At 34.7% G+C, this 9419-nt stretch overlaps 2 non-coding genes across 2 annotated transcripts; both read left to right on the top strand.

The window, feature by feature from the left end:
- Nucleotides 1-508: 508 nt before the first annotated feature.
- Nucleotides 509-581, top strand: TRNAR-CCU (transfer RNA arginine (anticodon CCU)). The gene has a single exon. It is a non-coding gene; the product is annotated as a tRNA-Arg (tRNA).
- Nucleotides 582-4439: 3858 nt separating this feature from the next.
- On the top strand, nucleotides 4440-4512 carry TRNAR-CCU (transfer RNA arginine (anticodon CCU)). Its single transcript has one exon. It is a non-coding gene; the product is annotated as a tRNA-Arg (tRNA).
- The last annotated feature ends 4907 nt before the right edge of the window (nucleotides 4513-9419 follow it).

Genomic DNA, 9419 nt, shown 5'->3' with positions numbered 1-9419 from the left:
TTGTGAATTCAAGCCTCACCTGGAGCAGCTTTGTTTACAATTTTTTTCCTTTTTCTTATGTCATTAGTCATTGATTATAATCTTCTACCTTAATATTTAATATGATATTACAAAGGATGGAAGGAAGAAAGAAAGAAAGAAAGAAAGAAAGAAAGAAAGAAAGAAAGAAAGAAAGAAAGAAAGAAAGAAAGAAAGAGAAAACACAAACATGATTGTGAATTTAAGTTGTCAGCACACATCTGCTTTGGTTCAAATGCACTGCAAATCTTCCTTCAGTCAGCCAACAAAACAACAATGGAAAAGATTAACATACTGTAGGTAAAGCAGTTGCATCAAATTGATTTTTTGCAATATAGCATGATAATCCATACTGACAGCTCTGGGTAGTACCAGCACATTTCTTGCTGGACTTGGTAATGCAAAGAACACAGTAAACAGCTTCACTTTTTCTCAAAAATAAATAATTGACTATTAAAAACCTATCAGTCTTGAATGAGAAAGTCAGTAAGCCCCAGTGGCTTAATGGATAAGGCACTGGCCTCCTAAGCCAGGGATTGTGGGTTCAAGTCCCATCTGTGGTGTAATTCATTAAAGCAGCTGTGTCATCACTAGAGTTGACATTTTATCCTTGCTTCAACTGTACAACAGTCTTGTAGTTTTTAGATTGCAAAAACATGACCACAGAAGCTAAAAATGACATTTATTGTAACATTGTTGTGGTTTTTTTTTTTACTTTTCTATCACTGTGGACAGCTTATTCAAGTGCCATCTGGCATGCATGTTAATTTGTTGCTCATCATTCATCACCAAAAATGATTTTCTTTTTAAATTCTTATGACTGTACTGATTGTATTGAATCAAATCCACATCTAGCATAACCGTTTCATGCTGCAAAGTGCTCCAGTGGTGCAATTGGTCAGAGTGTGGTACATAAAAGACAGTATCTGTTGAGCAATGTCAAGGTTGTGAATTCAAGCCTCACCTGGAGCAGCTTTGTTTACAGTTTTTGTCCTTTTTCTTATGTCATTAGTCATTGATTATAATATTCTACCTTAATATTTAATATGATATTACAAAGGATGGAAGAAAGAAAGAAAGAAAGAAAGAAAGAAAGAAAGAAAGAAAGAAAGAAAGAAAGAAAGAAAGAAAGAAAGAAAGAAAGAAAGAAAGAAAGAAAGAAAGAGAAAACACAAACATGATTGTGAATTTAAGTTGTCAGCACACATCTGCTTTGGTTCAAATGCACTGCATATCTTCCTTCAGTCAGCCAACAAAACATCAATTGAAAAGATTAACACACTGTTGGTAAAGCAGTTGCATCAAATAGATTTTTTGCAATATAGCATGATAATCCATACTGACAGCTCTGGATAGTACCAGCACATTTCTTGCTGGACTTGGTAATGCAAAGAACACAGTAAACAGCTTCACTTTTTCTCAAAAATAAATAATTGACTATTAAAAACCTATCAGTCTTGAATGAGAAAGTCAGTAAGCACCAGTGGCCTAAAGGATACGGCACTGGCCTCCTAAGACAGGGATTGGGGGTTCAAGACCCATCTGGGGTGGAACTCATTAAAGCAGCTGTGTCATCACTATAGTTGATATTTTATCCTTGCTTCAACTTTACAACAGTCGTGTAGTGTTAGATTGCAAAAACATGACCATAGAAGCTAAAAATGACATTTATTATAACATTGTTGTGTTTTTATTTTACTTTTCTATCACTGTGGACAGCTTATTCAAGTGCCTTCTGGCATGCATGTTCCTTTGTTGCTCATCATTCACCACCAAAAATGATTTTCTTTTTAAATTCTATGACTGTACTAATTATATTGAATAAAATCCACATCTAGCATAACTGTTTCATGCTGCGAAGTGCTCCAGTGGTGCAATTGGTCAGAGTGTGGTACTAATAAGACATTATCTGTTGAGCAATATCAAGGTTGTGAATTCAAGCCTCACCTGGAGCAGCTTTGTTTACAGTTTTTTTCCTTTTTCTTATGTCATTAGTCATTGATTATAATCTTCTACCTTAATATTTAATATGATATTACAAAGGATGGAAGAAAGAAAGAAAGAAAGAAAGAAAGAAAGAAAGAAAGAAAGAAAGAAAGAAAGAAAGAAAGAAAGAAAGAAAGAAAAAACACAAACATGATTATGAATGTAAGTTGTCAGCACACATCTGCTTTGGTTCAAATGCACTGCATATCTTCCTTCAGTCAGCCAACAAAACAGCAATCGAAAAGATTAACACACTGTTGGTAAAGCAGTTGCATCAAATAGATTTTTTGCAATATAGCATGATAATCCATACTGACAGCTCTGGATAGTACCAGCACATTTCTTGCTGGACTTGGTCATGCAAAGAACACAGTAAACAGCTTCACTTTTTCTCAAAAATAAATAATTGACTATTAAAAACCTATCAGTCTTCAATGAGAAAGTCAGTAAGCACCAGTGGCCTAATGGATAAGGCACTAGCCTCCTAAGACAGGGATTGTGGGTTCAAGACCCATTTGGGGTGGAACTCATTAAAGCAGCTGTGTCATCACTATAGTTGATATTTTATCCTTGCTTCAACTTTACAACAGTCGTGTAGTGTTTAGATTGCAAAAACATGACCATAGAAGCTAAAAATTACATTTATTATAACATTGTTGAGGGTTTTTTTTACTTTTCTATCACTGTGGACAGCTTATTCAAGTGCCATCTGGCATGCATGTTAATTTGTTGCTCGTCATTCATCACAAAAAAATAATTTTCTTTTTAAATTCTTATGACTGTACTGATTGTATTGAATCAAATCCACATCTAGCTTAACCGTTTCATGCTGCGAAGTGCTCCAGTGGTGCAATTGGTCAGAGTGTGGTACATAAAAGACAGTATCTGTTGAGCAATGTCAAGGTTGTGAATTCAAGCCTCACCTGGAGCAGCTTTGTTTACATTTTATGTCCTTTTTCTTATGTCATTAGTCATTGATTATAATCTTCTACCTTAATATTTAATATGATATTACAAAGGATGGAAGAAAGAAAGAAAGAAAGAAAGAAAGAAAGAGAAAGAAAGAAAGAAAGAAAGAAAGAAAGAAAGAAAGAAAGAAAGAAAGAAAGAAAGAAAGAAAGAAAGAAAGAAAGAACGAGAAAACACAAACATGATTGTGAATTTAAGTTGTCAGCACACATCTGCTTTGGTTCAAATGCACTGCATATCTTCCTTCAGTCAGCCAACAAAACGTCAATTGAAAAGATTAACACACTGTTGGTAAAGCAGTTGCATCAAATAGATTTTTTGCAATAAAGCATGATAATCCATACTGACAGCTCTGGATAGTACCAGCACATTTCTTGCTGGACTTGGTAATGCAAAGAACACAGTAAACAGCTTCACTTTTTCTCAAAAATAAATAATTGACTATTAAAAACCTATCAGTCTTGAATGAGAAAGTCAGTAAGCACCAGTGGCCTAATGGATACGGCACTGGCCTCCTAAGACAGGGATTGTGGGTTCAAGACCCCTCTGGGTTGGAACTCATTAAAGCAGCTGTGTCATGACTATAGTTGATATTTTATCCTTGCTTCAACTTTACAACAGTCGTGTAGTGTTTAGATTGCAAAAACATGACCATAGAAGCTAAAAATGTCATTTATTATAACATTGTTGTGGTTTTTTTTACTTTTCTATTACTGTGGACAGCTTATTCAAGTGCCTTCTGGCATGCATGTTCCTTTGTTGCTCATCATTCACCACCAAAAATGATTTTCTTTTTAAATTCTTATGACTGTACTGATTGTATTGAATAAAATCCACATCTAGCATAACTGTTTCATGCTGCGAAGTGCTCCAGTGGTGCAATTGGTCAGAGTGTGGTACTTATAAGACATTATCTGTTGAGCAATGTCAAGTTTGTGAATTCAAGTCTCACCTGGAGAAGCTTTGTTTACAGTTTTTTTCCTTTTTCTTATGTCATTAGTCATTGATTATAATCTTCTACCTTAATATTTAATATGATATTACAAAGGATGGAAGGAAGAAAGAAAGAAAGAAAGAAAGAAAGAAAGAAAGAAAGAAAGAAAGAAAGAAAGAAAGAAAGAAAGAAAGAAAGAAAGAAAGAAAGAAAGAAAGAGAAAACACAAACATGATTGTGAATTTAAGTTGTCAGCACACATCTGCTTTGGTTCAAATGCACTGCAAATCTTCCTTCAGTCAGCCAACAAAACAACAATGGAAAAGATTAACATACTGTAGGTAAAGCAGTTGCATCAAATTGATTTTTTGCAATATAGCATGATAATCCATACTGACAGCTCTGGATAGTACCAGCACATTTCTTGCTGGACTTGGTAATGCAAAGAACACAGTAAACAGCTTCAATTTTTAAAAATAAATAAATAATTGACTATTAAAAACCTATCAGTCTTGAATGAGAAAGTCAGTAAGCCCCAGTGGCTTAATGGATAAGGCACTGGCCTCCTAAGCCAGGGATTGTGGGTTCAAGTCCCATCTGTGGTGTAATTCATTAAAGCAGCTATGTCATCACTAGAGTTGACATTTTATCCTTGCTTCAACTGTACAACAGTCTTGTAGTTTTTAGATTGCAAAAACATGACCACAGAAGCTAAAAATTACATTTATTGTAACATTGTTGTGGTTTTTTTTTTTACTTTTCTATCACTGTGGACAGCTTATTCAAGTGCCATCTGGCATGCATGTTAATTTGTTGCTCATCATTCATCACCAAAAATGATTTTCTTTTTAAATTCTTATGACTGTACTGATTGTTTTGAATCAAATCCACATCTAGCATAACCGTTTCATGCTGCAAAGTGCTCCAGTGGTGCAATTGGTCAGAGTGTGGTACATAAAAGACAGTATCTGTTGAGCAATGTCAAGGTTGTGAATTCAAGCCTCACCTGGAGCAGCTTTGTTTACAGTTTTTGTCCTTTTTCTTATGTCATTAGTCATTGATTATAATATTCTACCTTAATATTTAATATGATATTACAAAGGATGGAAGAAAGAAAGAAAGAAAGAAAGAAAGAAAGAAAGAAAGAAAGAAAGAAAGAAAGAAAGAAAGAAAGAAAGAAAGAAAGAAAGAAAGAAAGAGAAAACACAAACATGATTGTGAATTTAAGTTGTCAGCACACATCTGCTTTGGTTCAAATGCACTGCATATCTTCCTTCAGTCAGCCAACAAAACATCAATTGAAAAGATTAACACACTGTTGGTAAAGCAGTTGCATCAAATAGATTTTTTGCAATATAGCATGATAATCCATACTGACAGCTCTGGATAGTACCAGCACATTTCTTGCTGAACTTGGTAATGCAAAGAACACAGTAAACAGCTTCACTTTTTCTCAAAAATAAATAATTGACTATTAAAAACCTATCAGTCTTGAATGAGAAAATCAGTAAGCACCAGTGGCCTAATAGATACAGCACTGGCCTCCTCAGCCAGGGATTGTGGGTTCAAGTCCCATCTGTGGTGTAATTCATTAAAGCAGCTGTGTCATCACTAGAGTTGACATTTTATCCTTGCTTCAACTGTACAACAGTCTTGTAGTTTTTAGATTGCAAAAACATGACCACAGAAGCTAAAAATTACATTTATTGTAACATTGTTGTGGTTTTTTTTTTTACTTTTCTATCACTGTGGACAGCTTATTCAAGTGCCATCTGGCATGCATGTTAATTTGTTGCTCATCATTCATCACCAAAAATGATTTTCTTTTTAAATTCTTATGACTGTACTGATTGTATTGAATCAAATCCACATCTAGCATAACCGTTTCATGCTGCGAAGTGCTCCAGTGGTGCAATTGGTCAGAGTGTGGTACATAAAAGACAGTATCTGTTGAGCAATGTCAAGGTTGTGAATTCAAGCCTCACCTGGAGCAGCTTTGTTTACAGTTTTTGTCCTTTTTCTTATGTCATTAGTCATTGATTATAATATTCTACCTTAATATTTAATATGATATTACAAAGGATGGAAGAAAGAAAGAAAGAAAGAAAGAAAGAAAGAAAGAAAGAAAGAAAGAAAGAGAAAACACAAACATGATTGTGAATTTAAGTTGTCAGCACACATCTGCTTTGGTTCAAATGCACTGCATATCTTCCTTCAGTCAGCCAACAAAACATCAATTGAAAAGATTAACACACTGTTGGTAAAGCAGTTGCATCAAATAGATTTTTTGCAATATAGCATGATAATCCATACTGACAGCTCTGGATAGTACCAGCACATTTCTTGCTGGACTTGGTAATGCAAAGAACACAGTAAACAGCTTCACTTTTTCTCAAAAATAAATAATTGACTATTAAAAACCTATCAGTCTTGAATGAGAAAGTCAGTAAGCACCAGTGGCCTAATGGATACGGCACTGGCCTCCTAAGACAGGGATTGTGGGTTCAAGACCCCTCTGGGGTGGAACTCATTAAAGCAGCTGTGTCATCACTAGAGTTGATATTTTATCCTTGCAGTCGTGTAGTGTTTAGATTGCAAAAACATGACCATAGAAGCTAAAAATGTCATTTATTATAACATTGTTGTGGTTTTTTTTTACTTTTCTATCACTGTGGACAGCTTATTCAAGTGCCTTCTGGCATGCATGTTCCTTTGTTGCTCATCATTCACCACCAAAAATGATTTTCTTTTTAAATTCTTATGACTGTACTGATTGTATTGAATAAAATCCACATCTAGCATAACTGTTTCATGCTGCGAAGTGCTCCAGTGGTGCAATTGGTCAGAGTGTGGTACTTATAAGACATTATCTGTTGAGCAATGTCAAGGTTGTGAATTCAAGCCTCACCTGGAGCACCTTTGTTTACAGTTTTTGTCCTTTTTCTTATGTCATTAGTCATTGATTATAATCTTCTACCTTAATATTAAATATGATATTACAAAGGATGGAAGAAAGAAAGAAAGAAAGAAAGAAAGAAAGAAAGAAAGAAAGAAAGAAAGAAAGAAAGAAAGAAAGAAAGAAAGAAAGAAAGAAAGAAAGAAAGAAAGAAAGAAAGAAAGAAAGAAAGAGAAAACACAAACATGATTGTGAATTTAAGTTGTCAGCACACATCTGCTTTGGTTCAAATGCACTGCATATCTTCCTTCAGTCAGCCAACAAAACATCAATTGAAAAGATTAACACACTGTTGGTAAAGCAGTTGCATCAAATAGATTTTTTGCAATATAGCATGATAATCCATACTGACAGCTCTGGATAGTACCAGCACATTTCTTGCTGGACTTGGTAATGCAAAGAACACAGTAAACAGCTTCACTTTTTCTCAAAAATAAATAATTGACTATTAAAAACCTATCAGTCTTGAATGAGAAAGTCAGTAAGCACCAGTGTCCTAATGGATAAGGCACTGGCCTCCTAAGACAGGGATTGTGGGTTCAAGACCCATCTGAGGTGGAACTCATTAAAGCAGCTGTGTCATCACTAGAGTTGATATTTTATCCTTGCTTCAACTTTACAACTGTCGTGTAGTGTTTAGATTGCAAAAACATGACCATAGAAGCTATAAATGACATTTATTATAACACTGTTGTGGTTTTTTTTTTACTTTTCTATCACTGTGGACAGCTTATTCAAGTGCCTTCTGGCATGCATGTTCCTTTGTTGCTCATCATTCACCACCAAAAATGATTTTCTTTTTAAATTCTTATGACTGTACTGATTATATTGAATAAAATCCACATCTAGCATAACTGTTTCATGCTGCGAAGTGCTCCAGTGGTGCAATTGGTCAGAGTGTGGTACTTATAAGACATTATCTGTTGAGCAATGTCAAGGTTGTGAATTCAAGCCTCACCTGGAGCAGCTTTGTTTACAGTTTTTTTCCTTTTTCTTATGTCATTAGTCATTGATTATAATCTTCTACCTTAATATTTAATATGATATTACAAAGAAAGAAAGAAAGAAAGAAAGAAAGAAAGAAAGAAAGAAAGAAAGAAAGAAAGAAAGAAAGAAAAAAAGAAAAAACACAAACTTGATTATGAATGTAAGTTGTCAGCACACATCTGCTTTGGTTCAAATGCACTGCATATCTTCCTTCAGTCAGCCAACAAAACAGCAATTGAAAAGATTAACACACTGTTGGTAAAGCAGTTGCATCAAATAGATTTTTTGCAATATAGCATGATAATCCATACTGACAGCTCTGGATAGTACCATCACATTTCTTGCTGGACTTGGTAATGCAAAGAACACAGTAAACAGCTTCACTTTTTCTCAAAAATAAATAATTGACTATTAAAAACCTATCAGTCTTGAATGAGAAAGTCAGTAAGCACCAGTGGCCTAATGGATAAGGCACTGGACTCCTAAGACAGGGATTGTGTGTTCAAGACCCATCTGGGGTGGAACTCATTAAAGCAGCTGTGTCATCACTAGAGTTGATATTTTATCCTTGCTTCAACTTTACAACAGTCTTGTAGTGTTTAGATTGCAAAAACATGACCATAGAAGCTAAAAATGACATTTATTATAACATTGTTGAGGGTTTTTTTTTACTTTTCTATCACTGTGGACAGCTTATTCAAGTGCCATCTGGCATGCATGTTAATTTATTGCTCATCATTCATCACCAAAAATTATTTTCTTTTTAAATTCTTATGACTGTACTGATTGTATTGAATCAAATCCACATCTAGCATAACCGTTTCATGCTGCGAAGTGCTTCAGTGGTGCAATTGGTCAGAGTGTGGTACATAAAAGACAGTATCTGTTGAGCAATGTCAAGGTTGTGAATTCAAGCCTCACCGGGAGCAGCTTTGTTTACAGTTTTTGTCCTTTTTCTTATGTCATTAGTCATTGATTATAATCTTCTACCTTAATATTTAATATGATATTACAAAGGATGGAAGAAAGAAAGAAAGAAAGAAAGAAAGAAAGAAAGAAAGAAAGAAAGAAAGAAAGAAAGAAAGAAAGAAAGAAAGAAAAAAAGAAAAAACACAAACTTGATTATGAATGTAAGTTGTCAGCACACATCTGCTTTGGTTCAAATGCACTGCATATCTTCCTTCAGTCAGCCAACAAAACAGCAATTGAAAAGATTAACACACTGTTGGTAAAGCAGTTGCATCAAATAGATTTTTTGCAATATAGCATGATAATCCATACTGACAGCTCTGGATAGTACCAGCACATTTCTTGCTGGACTTGGTAATGCAAAGAACACAGTAAACAGCTTCACTTTTTCTCAAAAATAAATAATTGACTATTAAAAACCTATCAGTCTTGAATGAGAAAGTCAGTAAGCACCAGTGGCCTAATGGATAAGGCACTGGCATCCTAAGACAAGGATTGTGGGTTCAAGACCCATCTGGGGTGGAACTCATTAAAGCAGCTGTGTCATCACTAGAGTTGATATTTTATCCTTGCTTCAACTTTACAACAGTCTTGTAGTGT

Source organism: Pseudophryne corroboree, unplaced genomic scaffold (genome assembly GCF_028390025.1).
Source record: "Pseudophryne corroboree isolate aPseCor3 unplaced genomic scaffold, aPseCor3.hap2 scaffold_129, whole genome shotgun sequence".
In the NCBI taxonomy this organism is placed as follows: Eukaryota; Metazoa; Chordata; class Amphibia; order Anura; family Myobatrachidae; genus Pseudophryne; species Pseudophryne corroboree.
The sequence above is the reverse complement of the archived record's forward strand: the minus strand, read 5'-3'. Positions and strand labels throughout refer to the sequence as shown.